The sequence below is a fragment of the Podarcis melisellensis genome (assembly GCF_964234715.1).
Source record: "Podarcis melisellensis genome assembly, chromosome: 9".
Classification (NCBI taxonomy): domain Eukaryota; kingdom Metazoa; phylum Chordata; class Lepidosauria; order Squamata; family Lacertidae; genus Podarcis; species Podarcis melisellensis.
Window position 1 is genome coordinate 56,624,064 of NC_138541.1, and position 15,740 is coordinate 56,639,803.

The following is a 15,740-nucleotide window of genomic DNA, read 5'->3' on the forward strand; positions in this document are numbered from 1 at the left end:
CCCCCGAATATTCTAAGACGGCCACAGGTGATACAGAATAGATACAGAACAGTGTTTCCAACATTTTTTCCAACTGTGGCCCCCTTTTGAGCGTGTTTCTTTCCTATGACAGTGCCCCCCCCCCAATTATGTGCATTTAACACAAAACAAAGTTCTGGACATAAATAAAACTCAGTAGCTCTAGTGAGACATAACAGGCCAAAAGAGATACACACAGTCACGAAGGGAGCACACAGATTTAAAATATAAACAGAAGAATCTTGATGTGTTGTTTCAAATAGGATTCAAATGAAGCGGCTATGTAACAGCTGTAGATTGTAACTCCACTTTTGCAAATGTCCATACTTCGCATGCAAGTGATTATCACAGTTCAATGCCAAACAATTTTATTTAAAAATGTTTCCACTACTCTGCATGTGTTGCAGCAGCACAACCTATCCTCAAAGTTCACAATGACAGTCAGCAGATAGGTCCTTCAAAAACTCATGGCAAGAAACCTGAGTGCCGCCCTAAAATTAAAATGTGGTGAAAAGCAACATTTGACAGGACAAATAACTGCATCGCAAGCCGAACAAGCATGTCTAATTTTGGCAGCATTACTCAACAAGAAACTGAGATATAAACAGCCAAAAGCTGGCCATTTGGAACAGTCCTCCTTCACAGCGTGCAACTGGTTGTCAAGACAACAGGATCCTCTTCCTTGCAAAAAAAACCTTCAAGAAGTCCAACGATGGTTCAAAAAAGGAAAAAGAGGAAAAAAATCTAGTTCCAACAGTTAAGAGCCAGCTCAATGAAACCTATGGAAGTTTAGTCATCAAACTGAACTGAAGACAACTTAATTAAAGTTCTTCATGTAAAGTTAGAGAACCTACTTTATAAGATGATGTGTTTGCATATGTTGTTTTAGAGTGCTGTGTTTCACATAAAAATATTGTCACCCTATAGGAAGCTAAATCTGAGAGAGTGGCTGAGTTCACACCAGGGCTTTCAGCATTTTTAATGCCTCCAAAATCTATCTTGATGTTTCCCATCCATACTAGCGGGTGGTGATTGATGGGAGATATTTGCACTGTCTGTTGTCCCTTCCCTTCAATTAGTATTTCCCAATCCACAATAATTCTAGAAAACAATATCTGCCGTGTGCACGCACGCAGGCACAGTATATGCTTAGCTGCACGCATGCACCTTTAATTCCTATTTTACTTTATTTATACAAGTTTTACAAGTTTCACAATATACTAACTTGGTATAAAAGAGCAGTCAATTCTTCATTTTGTTTTTCAAAGTATGACACTGCAAGCCAGACGCTGCAAGCCAACTCACTGACTACAAAAAGTTATACTATTAATTAGGGAAAAATATAATCGTTATCAGTGTGCTGCCTTTTCATGACACTTCAAATCAGACGTCTGAGATGTTGTGCTCCACAAGCAGAATGGGGGGAGCCTTCCTCCCTCAATACACTAAGCATAGAAGGTGAGAAGGTGTGGAGAGAGGTCACATGAAGCTGTAAATCTGAATCTGGGATTTATCATGCCAATGCGCATAACAACAACAACAACAACAACAACAACAACAACAACAACAACAACTCCACATGGAAAATCCAATGGCAGGGAGATTTCTAGCACACCTAGTTTTCTCTGTGCATGACACTGAGGGAGGAAAAGTGTTCCATTCTGTGAGCCCCTAGCTGGGGTCAACAGTGGTACAGGTTTACCATCTTATTTTATGCTTGTGAGAACTCAGTCTAAGTCTAGCCTCTGCACTATAACAAATATACATATACAGTGGTACCTCGGGTTAAGTACTTAATTTGTTCTGGAGGTCTGTTCTTAACCTGAAACTGTTCTTAACCTGAAGAACCACTTTAGCTAATGGGGCCTCCTGCTGTCGCCACGCCGCCGGAGCACGATTTCTGTTCTCATCCTGAAGCAAAGTTCTTAACCTGAGGTACTATTTCTGGGTTAGCGGAGTCTGTAACCTGAAGCGTATGTAACCTGAAGCGTATGTAACCCGAGGTACCATTGTATTTAGTTGTACAGTGGTACCTTGGGTTACAGGTGCTTCAGGTTACGCGTTTTTGGGTTGCGCACCATGCCGAACCCAGAAGTACCGGAACTGGTTACTTCTGGGTTTTGGATGCGCAGAAGTGCTAAATCGTGCTTAGCGCATGCGCAGAAGCACTGAATAGCGACCCACATGTGAGGATGCGGCGCTGCGGGTTGTGAACCTGCCTCTCGCACAGATTACGTTCGCAACCCGAGGTTCCACTGTATGTAATTTAATGAGCATTTGAGCACAGTTTAATTAGCAACCTTATTCATTAATCTCTGGAGTGAAAAAAATCCCCATAATGCTACTTTGTAGAACTCACAGTTGTCTGTTTTTGCAGTAGTAACATTTAAAACTATAGCAATATTTGTTTTTTCAACTATACTTGGTAGAGGTTATTGTGTGATTTTTGCTGTGTCTTGACTCGAGTTTTATTTATGTCCTAAACTTTATTATGTGTTACATTCTGTACTTTGTATGTTTCTATGGATTACATTAATAAAAAGGGGGGAAATCAGAAATGACTCCACAGATCATTCAAGAACCTGCAACATGAGCATTTCCTTTTTCCAACAATTATTTTCAAACTTGTCTTTTGTTTGCTGTCCACCAGGTGGCATTGAGCACTACACTTTTTAAAAAGGCTACTGCGGTTCATGTCAAACTCTTTCAAAAACCTTCCTTTGCCATCTGCAACAAGTTTTGCTCCACAGATAACACTATTTATACACAGCAGTACCTTGGAAATAGAACAGAATCCGTTTCGGAAGTCCGTTCGAATTCCTAAACCTTTGAAAACCAAAGCGCGGCTTCTGATTGGCTGCAAGAAGCTCCTGCAGCCAATTGGAAGCTCCAGAAGCCCCATTGGACGTTCGGCTTCCAAAAATAGTTCGCAAACCGGAACAGTCACTTCCGGGTTTGCTGTGTTCGGGAGCCAAAACATTCAGGAACTAAGCTGTTCCAAAAACAGCTAAAAACAATGACTTTTAGAATGATAAAGTGCTCCTTCATTGGACAATATTGTATTTATGTGCTCAAAAAGTCTTACTTTTTCACACACAGAAATGTATTAGTCAAACCTGTATCATTCTGAGTCAATATAGATCAGGGGAAGGGAACCTCTTCCAGTGCGAGGGCCATATTCTATCATACGTTACCTTTCGAGGGCCGCATGAAAGTGATGAACAGGGCCAGAGCAACAGATGCAGTTCTTACCTTTTTATACAGTGGGTGACATTCTAGCCATGCAAAAGCCATAGATTTACACGCGCGCGCGCGCACACACACACTCACACATCTAACCCAGGCATGCCACAGACATTTTCACAGTTCAAGGACACATGCAGAAGGAAAAGCACTTGAGGTTGTGTTGAGCAGGGGAGGTCAGAGGTGTCCTGGGGAGAGTCCCAAGTGCCAGACAGAGAGGTTCCCCTGGTACTGTGGTACCTCGGGTTAATAACTTAATTTGTTCTGGAGGTCCGTTCTTAACCTGAAACTGTTCTTAACCTGAGGTACCACTTTAGCTAATGGGGCCTCCCGCTGCCGCTGCGCCGCCGGAGTACAATTTCTGTTCCCAACCTGAAGCAAAGTTATTAACCCGAGGTACTATTTCTGGGTTGGCGGAGTCTGTAACCAGAAGCGTCTGTAACCTGAAGCGTATGTAACCCCAGGTACCATTGTATAAGCAATACTGAACTGGAGCTCTGACAACTTCCTGTGTTCCTACAAGTGATGGATCAAACCCATGTTTTATTTACAAAAATTAAGGGTATTAGGAACTTATTTGTGAGACCTTTCGCACAGGGCTTTGCAGATTCTGAAAAAAATCTCCTCTGGGATTTATCAGAGGGAAAAGCATACTACTGTTTCCTACTCAGAGGTAGAAAGGAATTGGCCTTGGGAAGAGAGAGTGTACAAAAGGCTCTGCTTTAGAGCTTGGGAGTATCCCCCACCTTTGTCCCCCCGGATGCTTTGCTGGGTGAATGGTCATCCCAACACAGATAGGTAAAGGTAAAGGACCTCTGGAAGGTTAAGTCCAGTCAAAGGCGACTATGGGGTGTGGCGCTCATCTCCGCTTTCAGGTTGAGGGAGCCAGCCTTTGCCCGCAGACAGCATTTCCAGGTCATGTGGCCAGCATGGCTAAACCACTTCTGGTGCACAGAACACCGTGGTGAGGGCCAGAGCTCACAGAAATGCTGTTTACCTTCCCGCCGTTGCGGTACCTATTTATCTACTCGAGCTGGTATGGTTTCAAACTGCTATGTCCACACGGCAATACTTGAGCATCTGGCCATGTGAGGTTTTTATCATGCTTGCACAAAAAACAGGGCTTTAAAGTATTTAAATTAAAAAGGTAGCTTTATTAGTAAATATCAAGAAATAAAACCAATGATGCAACTGAGAAACGAATCCACAAAATAAATTGTAGGTGGCATTCAACTAAGTTTTACTCAGAGGAGATTCAATGATATTAAAGAACACGACTAACTTAGGTTCATTACTTTCAAGAGGTTAAGCTTTGTTGAATACCACCCATTGTGGTATTTAGTCCAAACTCTTCAGTCTGGTCTTCCCATTTGTGGAAGTTTTAATCAGCTGCACTTATGATTTTAGAAAATTACTAGGCTAAAAATCAGCATCCCCATATTGTATTAACATCTGGATCAGAACCTTAATGGAAAACAATTCACCAGGCTGCATGAGTTCTGACCCACATCTTAATGGGGAAATGCCCCTGTTTTCCAAAATGATGATCCCATACATAGGCTTTTTCTTTGGAACCCCTAGGCTGCAATCCTAACCCCATTTACCTGGGTGTAAATTCAACCAGACTTCCTTTGCAGTAGACATGGTTAGGCTTGCACCATTAGTCAATTAAGCCTAGAAGCTTGGAGCTTGTTGTCCTTTGCAGATTTGGGATCAGCCAGTTGGGGAAACTGGCCTTGAAGCATGTCTTTATAGGTGTTGGATTCATTAATAAAAGGCAAATTGGGGAGGAAAGGAAAAACTACTTACCAATACAAGTTCTTTATTACAACTACCACTTAACTAGGCACTGTGCTGGGTGACAGAGCCCTGTGGCAGTTCACTTGCTTTTTCCTGGAAGCTAACTAATTCAACTGGACGCGGGTGGCGCTGTGGGTTAAACCACAGAGCCTAGGACTTGCCAATAAGAAGGTCGGCGGTTCGAATCCCCGTGACTGGGTGAGCTCCCGTTGCTCGTTCCCTGCTCCTGCCAACCTAGCAGTTCGAAAGCAGGTCAAAGTGCAAGTAGATAAATAGGTATCGCTTCGGCGGGAAGGTAAACGGCATTTCCGTGCGCTGGTCTGGTTTGCCAAAAGCGGCTTAGTCATGCTGGCCACATGACCCGGAAGCTGTACGCCGGCTCCCTCGGCCAATAAAGCGAGATGAGCACCACAACCCCAGAGTCGTCCGCGACTGGACCTAATGGTCAGGGGTCTCTTTACCTTTATCTTTTTAACTAATTCAGCTAACTAATTCTCATGGGCTGCAAGAAGATCAAACCTATCCATTCTTAAGGAAATCAGCCCTGAGTGCTCACGGGAAGGACAGATCCTGAAGCTGAGGCTCCAGTACTTTGGCCACCTCATGAGAAGAGAAGACTCCCTGGAAAAGACCCTGATGTTGGGAAAGATGGAGGGCACAAGGAGACGGGGACGACAGAGGACGAGATGGTGGGATAGTGTTCTCGAAGCTACCAGCATGAGTTTGACCAAGCTGCGGGAGGCAGCGGAAGACAGGAGTGCCTGGCGTGCTCTGGTCCATGGGGTCACGAAGAGTCAGACACGACTAAACAACAACAAAACTAATGCAGCATGCTATCAAGGCAATTTTGAGGCTTGTTGTTGTTGTTTAGTCGTGTCCGACTCTTCGTGACCCCATGGACCAGAGAACGCCAGGCACCTCTGTCCTCCACTGCCTCCCGCAGTTTGGTCAAACTCATGCTGGTAACCTCGAAAACACTATCCAACCATCTCGTCCTCTGCTGTCCCCTTCTCCTTGTGCCCTCCATCTTTCCCAACATCAGGGTCTTCTCCAGGGAGTCTTCTCTTCTCATGAGGTGGCCAAAGTACTGGAGCCTCAGCTTCACAATCTGTCCTTCCAGTGAGCACTCAGGGTTGATTTCCTTCAGTATGGAGAGGTTTGATCTTCTTGCAGTCCATGGGACTCTCAAGAGTCTCCTCCAGCACCATAATTCAAAAGCATGAATTTTGAGGCTAGTTTTAATTTATAGAAACAAATGCATCAAAATCTTAAAGGGATGCTCTGAATTTGCTGTTCAAGGTACGATGCAATAAATTATTTGAAAAGTGTTCTAAAAAAATTTTTTAGCCACCATGGTGCTTGCAGGCTAGGTATCTACCAGGCAATCTAACCTAGGTATGTGCTTCAGGAAATCGTAGGGAACATCAGCTCACAGCCAGCCAAGCAAATATTATGCAGCCATCAAATGGCAATTCGCCATGCTCCAAATGAAGCCTGGCTTTGTAACCAAATAAGTAATGGGGAGGGAAGGAAAGGTAATGGGGAAGCAGTATATCATCATAAAACCAAATATGAAGAAGCAAAAGTTTTATAAAGTGAAAGTGCACAACAGAGGAATTGCTGCATTGTTGATAAAACTGTAGATTTTTGCAAACAGGTTTTTGGTTGTTTTTTAACTTATCCGATCCATCCCGCTAATTAAAGCCTGCTGTTGCTGGGCAAACAAAAGTGGTGCCAAGATGTAATCTGGCTGATGGATGAATAAAAAACCGGACTGCTCGGACAGTCCATTTACAGTAATGTGCAGAGACATTAGAGAAGTCGCCCTCCTGTCGCTTCTCTCCTATGATTCACTCAAAATTCACCATCAAGCTTAGTTACCATTAATAAAGCATTTTAATATTCCCATTTTAAAAAAGAATTTATTATTTTTGGTTGGTGTTTTGCTGCCCTGGCAGAGTCCTGCTCTACGTTACAAAGTCTGCTGACAAACTGAAAATTTAGAAATTCCAAACCTGCACTCCCTCAGTCTTGGTGACAAAACTGCCTGTTCTGAACCACTGAATATCCGAGTGCTTTATTAACTAACATGCATGCACAATCAGCCAACTCATTTGCCAAAACTGCAGGTCTTGACCCAATAATGCCTCTCTGTCCCATCTGCCCTTAAACAAGGTACGATATCTTACCTGACACTTTATATCACAATTTCACAACAAATATTGTATTCCGAGAACAGATGCACAAGCAGTAGACTGCCTTTGTGATACTTACATTTCAGTATTTATAATGCCATCAGTGGTGTGCAATACTTACGGAATTGTCTACTTAATGTAAAATGGTCACAGTGACACATTGCTCAAATGAACCCATTCGGTCCATGATCGGTTGACATTCCTGCATTTTAGAGGGCTGGACTAGATGACCCTCGTGATCCCTTCCAACTCTACAATCCAATAATTCCACCATCTCAGATTGGGGCTTTATTAGGATTGTGAGCCCTCGTTATGCACAAAAGGGAAGGGTTCCCATTGTGCCTGACCATTGGGCCAGGCTGGGGCTTATGATAGTTGCAATCCAAAACATCTGTAAGGTACCAGGTTTGGGAAAGCTGCAGTAGATGATTATCCTTTCCTATTCATTGGCTGGCTGTATAAACCTTACAACTACTGTGGCTAATATTGTAATGTAAAAACATCTTTGGATATTGTCATTAAAAATCTATGTCTTCTAGCAGCAAAATCTTGGTTCTTTTTTTTAAAAAAGCCTCCCATTTCTCTCCACCACCCCCACAAAAAAAGTTGATTGCTTTGGAATTCAATTAAGCAAGACAATGCTCTTCATCAATTGTCTGTAGAATGACAATACATGAGGCAGCCTGAAGCTTTAAGTTGCAGGCACCAGATTCCTATGCTAATGCACAATGAATGCAATTATACCAACTGGTCAACCCTGAATAAGGAGATATTCTCCAATTGATAGTAAATAATGTTGTATTGTACCTTCCACATTTTAACAGTATATTATTGGCTTTTTTTCTGAAATATCACACAAACCATGTGAGCCAGGTGAGCTCACTAAGCTTTGCAAAATATATTTTAAAAATATTTATATTCTAGCTGAATAAAAATATGTAACTGATTTATAAATCAGTTTCTGTTCACTGAATTAACAATGGCTTCTAACTTTGATTTATTTAACTGTCCTGGTGATTAACCCACAGCGTGAAACAATAGTGACCCCTCTAAAAATGAGCTGGAAAATGATTCCCCATTAACTGCCAGAAACCAATTAGACACTGCCAAACAAATGAGTATTAGTTCAAAACCAACCTTCCATTATAGAAAAAAGTTGCTTTACCCTGAAGTTGAAGAACATGATTAGAGAAGACCAAGACTGTGTTTAAAGCAGACACAGGGAAGAGATTAGGGGCATGTCAAAGAAAACCAGGAGGCGAGGAGTCCAAGGGAATCTGGAATCCAGAACCAGTGTGAAAATGTTCAAGCTTTGCAGATCACAGCTTTCTAACTTAATCACTCGATTCGCCAGCTAACAGCAGAACACAAAGTTCATACTGTGATGATTACTCCAGTCTTAGTGGATAAGCTCTCTCTGCAATTGGTACAGACAACATGCAAACAGGACTTAAAAGTACCCCCATGTTCCCCAATGACAACAGCTGCTAAACATCTGTATACAGAAATAGGCAGCTTGCATAGACAAGCTGGGGAAAAAATAACATATATGATTTCTCGCTACTCACATTTGCTCGCTCCTCCTCCTCTGCAGTTCAGCCTTAGCTGATCTGCCACCAGCATCCTTTAAGTTTGTTCTGCACATGTTCTAACAGCTTCATGTTCGCTCGTGCTCGCCCTCTTTGCAAAGCCTCCAGATCTGTCTGCCAGCTGAATGGGGCTGGGCTGGGGGACCTACCGCTACGTAGGCGACATTTATTTAATTAGTCTAACAAGGAATGAAGTTTGGGGTGGGTGAAAGGAAGGCCACCTGGCAGCCCGTAGATTTCAGAGTGGAAATGCCACATGTTGCCCATATAAATGACTACCTTCCCCAAGACGGCAGAAACCAAGACAGCTGTAAAGGAATTATAGCGGTGGGTGCACACAATACTGAACCGATTGCCAGATTGCCAGACGCTCAAGTATTTCTTGACTGATTTTGCTCAAAGTGACAAGCTTTCAAGACCCCACAGCCTACAGGCATCAATCACATCACGATTTAATCAGCTCATCTGCGCACGGATGCCAGAACCCTCCTTCCACCTCCAAAAATTCATTAAAATGTCTTGTTCCTGGCTGCTTTTACAAACATGAAAGCCACACACAAAAAAAGGAAGAGTTCAGTAAAATTTATTGCAAAGATCCACTCCTTGAAGGCAAAAAAAGAAATTCTTCTTGAAGCTCCTAACCTTCAACTCCCCGAAGGTGCATTGCAGCAATGGTAGAAATTGATTTAGTGAGAGGCTTCTATTAGGGAGAGTGCTGCTCTCATCAGGAAGTCCCTCCCCCCTGCTGTAATCAATAATTTAAGCAAAGCCAAGAATCGTGTCAGCCAAAATGACCAGGGAAATGGCTTTTTTTTAAAAAAAGATATCTCTGTGGAATAGTAGTAAAATCCAATTAAAAACTGAATGGGAAATTTCTGCTGTTGTTTTTTTGAAACTCTGGGTATCTTTGCTCGTATACTGAAATGAGGCATATTTTTTTCTGTTTCCCCAAATTAATGGAATGATAAAAATGTTGTTACACAGAATATCTTAAATCTATAGGCTGAGCATTTTGCCCACTATCCCCATCGTTGCCCCAATTTTTCTCAAAACAACACTACATTTCAAGGCTGAAATCCCGTTAAGGGTTTCAGAAATGTCAGTCTCACTGAAATACATATGTTCAGTAACATTGATTGATGCTCTAGTCTATACTGCCTCCAGGACGTTCATGTCCAAATGATTTTAGTACAGAATTCTAGACCTTCTAAAACTAATTAGATGGAGTCCTGAGATGGAGTCATGGGATGGATTCCACTAATGTGGAAACTTTTACAAGGCTCCAAAAGCCCTGACCCAGCCCATATCACTGTCCTTTAATACTCAGGCCCCCTTGCTATGGGCTGACACCCCTCTGTCACATCAACCTCTCTATGATATTAAAACAGCTAAGACAATGGCCGCAAGAGGGGCATTACACTCCTGACTGCAAAGTCCTAAGACTTTACCCTGGACTTTGACACTTAAGATGCATGTATTTAGGGAGCCAACTTATTCCTGTGATTTTAATTTTGGATTTTAATGTTCTGTTTTGAAAGATTGTTCACCCTGGGGTGAACAGTTAATAATAAGGCAATTTATTAATATTAATATTACTAATATAATCCATCAGACTAGATCAGCCAATAGCTTCAAGCAAGACAAAACTTTAGGAAAACCAGTCTCAAATAACCAACATGGTTAAGTCTAAATAACACACGAAGGAGTTAATACCATAGAGTAAACTGTCCTGCCAGGCTTAGCTAAGTCTACTTCCTCTCAGAGACGAGGGTGGCGCTGTGGTCTAAACCACTGAGCCTCTTGGGCTTGCCGATAGGAAGGTTGGAGGTTTGAAACTGTGCAACGGGGTGAACCGTTGTTTGTCCCATCAGGGATCATATCATACCCACCAGGATCATATCATACCAAGTGATCCAACTTATCTACCTCATGTCATCCAATTTTCCTAATATTTTGTACACTTGCTGAATAATCAAAACTAAGTTTAAATCTAAAATTTTAATTATTTATTTCATTCCGTTTGTGAGTTATGAGGGTCTGAAAAAAATGACAATTTTAGCTGTGCTGTACTACACAAAAACCTTAGTAGCTCAGGCCAGAACTGAGATACGTCAAAACTAAAAACACCAATCCCTTCAGAACTTCATGGGCTTTAATATGATATGTCACATGATGTACTTACTTTAAATTTTACATTTAAGCTACAAAATCAAATTTAAAAAAAAATTAATATGATTTAGATTTTTCAAAAAATGTATTGCTTATTTAACAGAAATATTAAATAATACCTGCTAAATTTCATCTTGGGATCTCAATGGGATATATAAAAAAATTGTACATACACGTCTGCTTTATTGGTTTCTTTTTAGGATAATGGGTCTTCTTGGAGTAAAATGTAATGGAATAAAAAGACTTAACTATAATATCAGTTACTTCAGACATTTCTTTTGAAAGTTATTCAATTAAAAGGTGTCTGAAAAGCTAGTCAGGCTTTTCTTTTAAAAAGGTGTTCCAAAGCAGAGTGATAGCTTGCATGATAGAATTAACGCTTTGAAAGAATTCTTTACTACTTCATTTCATGAACATTACAACAAAATACATATCACACAAAATTATTACACTGCTGGAACTGTTAACCTGGTGCCAAGATAAAATCCCTTCTATCCAGTTCTTATTTTCAACAAATGAGGAATACAGAAAAAGAAGAAAGTTCTTCCTAAAATGACACTTTGAAAGAATGAAAGTTATCAAGGGAACACAAGGATTTCATTGCATTGTTCCATCTACATCCAGTCCAACAGAAATTGTGACCAAGGTGTACAAAATATTAAGGAAACTGGACAATATGCAAGTACAGTGGTACCTTGGTTTGCAACCGCTTTGGATTATAACCGTTTTGGCTTACAACCCCCCTTTTTTTGGATTACAACACATTTTGGGGGGAGGCCCCATTGGCGAAAGTGCGCCTTGGGTTACAACCTGTTTTGGTTTACAACCGGACCTCCAGAACGGATTATGGTTGTAAACCAAGGTACCACTGTAGATAAATAGGTACTGTGGCGGGAAGGTGAACGGCGTTTCCGTGCACTCTGGTTTCCGTCACGGTGGTCCGGTGCTCCAGAAGCGGTTTAGTCATGCTGGTATCATGACCCGGAAAGCTGCATGTGGACAAACACAGACTCCCTCAGCCTGAAGCGAGATGAGCGCTGCAACTCCATAGTCGCCTTTGACTGGACTTAACCGTCCAGGGGCCCTTTACCTTTACCTTACTTCCCCCTCACCTTGGGAGGAACTAGATCATCAAACCTTTGTACTTCCCAGGCTACCTGAGAAGCTCAGCATGTGACGAGGTTTGAGCTAGTTGCTCCAGCTCAAACTGCATGGCTCTCACCAGTGACTCAAGTTCCTAAACCAATCATTTAGGAACTTTCACCACCAAGCTCAGTTCTACTGCCTGTGAAACCTTTTCTGAAGCATATGAATCTGGCCTTTGAACAGTTTGTAAGTAAGCCATTTTTAACGTACCAAAGGTGTGGTCTCCTACGCTGGGGAAGAGGGAAATTTTGGAAAGCCACATTTTAAGGGGACATTTTGGAACTCAAAAGTCAAGGAAGATACTAGTAAAGTGAAAAGGGTGAGGAAGGGAGCTCAGGATATTCTAGGGAACATTGAAAGGTGCTTTGACATATGCCACCTCAGATAAACTATTCTGCAGTGTCACCTGACTTTTAAAGATGCGACTGTTGCATCATTTATTTGTTCTCTTTCCTTTTCTTTGTACCTACCACCTGGGGCCATTTAATCTGTTGACCTCATATTTATTAGTTATACTCAGCACCTAGGACTTGCCAATTGAAAGGTCGGCGGTTCGAATCCCTGCGGCAGGGTGCGCTCCCGCTGCTCGGTCCCAGCGCCTGCCAACCTAGCAGTTCGAAAGCACCTCCGGGTGCAAGTAGATAAATAGGGACCGCTTACCAGCGGGAAGGTAAACGGCGTTTCCGTGTGCGGCTCTGGTTCGCCAGATGCAGCTTTGTCACGCTGGCCACGTGACCCGGAAGTGTCTCCGGACAGCGCTGGCCCCTGGCCTCTTAAGTGAGATGGGCGCACAACCCCAGAGTCTGTCAAGACTGGCCCATACGGGCAGGGGTACCTTTACCTTTACCTAAAGATTGGGACCAATTCCTGTTTATGACCACATTTGCCATTATTTGTTTTTTTGCTATTCATTAATCTTTTCACCCAGGCTTTTGGCAGGGGGATGAGTGAATTATCTGCAGAGCTGCTGTAATCTTATCCACATGATACATTTAAACCACTCTTGTGCCAGTCATGGAGAATCCTGGGAACTGTAGCTTTTAAGGATGCTCAGCTACCATTCCCAGCCCCCTTAAACAAACTACAGTTCCCAGAAACCTCTGAGATTGTTGAAGTGGCATAATAGTGCTTTATAAATATATTGTGTGTGAATGTGACCATTCTATTGGCATTTGCTGTATGCTAGAGGATAGCAGTTATTTACATTTTATTGTATAAAATGTCTGCTAAGACGTAACCAGTTCTGCAATCAACGGAACTGAGGAAGGGCAGGATATAAACTGAACAACTAAATTAAACAAATAAACACAATAAACACAACCACCAGACAATACAGATGTCTGCATCACAGCACTTGTTCCAAGGATGCTTTGTTCTCAGCATCAATAGGGGCAAACCTGTCAAGCGATCAATTTATCATCTGATAATGCCTCTGTCAATGGTTCCGTTTCCTACAATGCCTTCTGGAAGGACACAGGTGCAAGGAGAACAGAACACACAGGGGCCTCATGCTTCTTGTCCCCACACTTCATTATTTCATCTGAAATATATATTTTGTGACATATTTCAGTTGGAGTTCATGGGTGGGGTGGGGTGGAAATCTATGTGGGGTAAGTCAGAGGGTTGCAAAAACAAGGCAATCCCAATCAACACTCTATCTCACTAGGAATGACACCTGTAATTCCAGTTTCCCTCACATGTGCGTCAATTTTGAGGCTACTTACCTGATGTACTGTCATAGCTTTATCTTTTACGTGCCTAACATTGCTATTCAGGAAAGGAAATAAGGCTATAGGTTTGCCCCAGGATTGGGCATCCTCTTTGCATATAGCCATTGGAATTAGATTGCTTGCGCATTAATGCAACATTATGCAGAAGCACAGTTTTTAACACACTGACGCACTCTAAATTTGCTAGATAGACTAGCAGCTGCTGGATTCCATTCCACTGGGAGGAATGGCAGCCCCTTCCCTTCTTTTTACAGATTTAAGTATCCACTTAGGAGCATATATCAAGTAGACAATTTTGGCAGGAATTCTATGCTGCTTTAAAAAAAATGCTGAAGCATAGATTTATCAGGCCAAATTCACTCATATTTCAATGTCTTGTTTCATAGCTTTGGGGAAACCTGAAAACCATGTTTTTAAAAGTGTGGTCTGAATTATGATTGCCTTCTCTTTCTTCTCCTTTTCCTTAGCAACAGATACTTGGGCTGGGGCCAGAGCCCAGCACCTCTGGGATATAGAGGCGCAGCAGAGGATTTAAGAGAAGGGATGCAAAAGGTTTGGAAGAGTAAGTGGAGAGGGAAGAAAGGGAGAAGCAGGGCATGAGTAGCAGCAGTGGGTGATTTGGGCAAGACCTGATAAATAACCAGGTTAATAGCAGGCAGCAACACTAAGATATGGGGTATGGAGAGGAGACAAAAAGATGGAACAAGGAGAAAACAACCCAAGAAGGGAAGGCTTTCGCTAGATCGCCCTCTGGGTTGGAGTCAATCCTGTGGCTGCTTATACCTCATCTATGCAGAACAAACGCCAAGGGCCGAATCAGTGAGACGGGCAACGTTTGAAACATAACTACACAGGAGCATTATCGTACACCAAGCTGTTGAGACCCTGTTTCTCCAAATGCAGCTGTTGTCATTTGAATCACACCAACATAACTCAATGGGGGGAAATGGCAGCATGTTGGCATAGCCAAAATGGCCACCATCATGTTGGAGAGGCTTTTCACACCAACAGCTTGCTGTGTGGACGTGCCATCACATGGGTTACAAACAAACCATAAAACTAAAAGTATCACTTGTCCCTGCGATAACTATTTGTCTGGTTCCATCACTACAAACACTCATGAGTTTGACAAGTAAAAGCTGGGGGGGGGGGAGAACCCGTCCACTTTCTATTGTCTGTAATTCACTATCTTCAGATGATATAGACAGGAAAGCTAACAGTGTGACTTTAAAATGTATAAATAGACTAGCGGATTCTAAACAATCCTTGTACCCCAAACAACTGCAGAAGCCCTTTATGCCATATCCCATTCTGTTCCAGAGGATCCCACAAACCTCAGGAGTTAGAAGTCTGCATAGTAGGACTTTACAAATATCAGATACCCCCTCTTGTGGAAGTGTTTCCATTAGCAGAAAGCCAGAATTGGATGCAATCCTATGTATTACTGCAGCACCGCTTTGCCTATTGAATATTATTGATTGTCAGTTCCGTAACAGTTCAAAGCTCCACCCTAAAAATACTTATCAGGAAGCAAAGTCCCACCGAACTCAAAGCCACATTCTGAAAATAAATGTGATTAGGATTGAGCTGCCGCAATTTACATTTAAATGCAAAGCAGAAAGTACCAGGGGATAAAAGCTCCGAGTTTTAAAACAACAATTTCGTGTAGCAACTGGACAGAATCAGTAACACTGTCATTTGATCATTATTAACAGGCTAGCTGAACTTTCTTTAGTTTTATCACAGCCATTTATATGACCAAAAGAATTAAACTTTTCTTAAGGTGAGTCATTGCATCGCTAAAGGGTAGAAAGTCCCGCTATAAAGATAAAAACTTAAGCTCGGCAAAA

The 15,740-nt window shown here is 42.1% G+C and overlaps 1 protein-coding gene across 9 annotated transcripts in view; it reads right to left on the reverse strand.

Annotated features, from left to right (window-relative positions):
• APBB2 (amyloid beta precursor protein binding family B member 2) overlaps positions 1-15,740 on the reverse strand; it is a 169,954-nt gene that overhangs the window by 74,188 nt on the left and 80,026 nt on the right. The gene's annotated exons all lie outside the window — the stretch shown is intronic.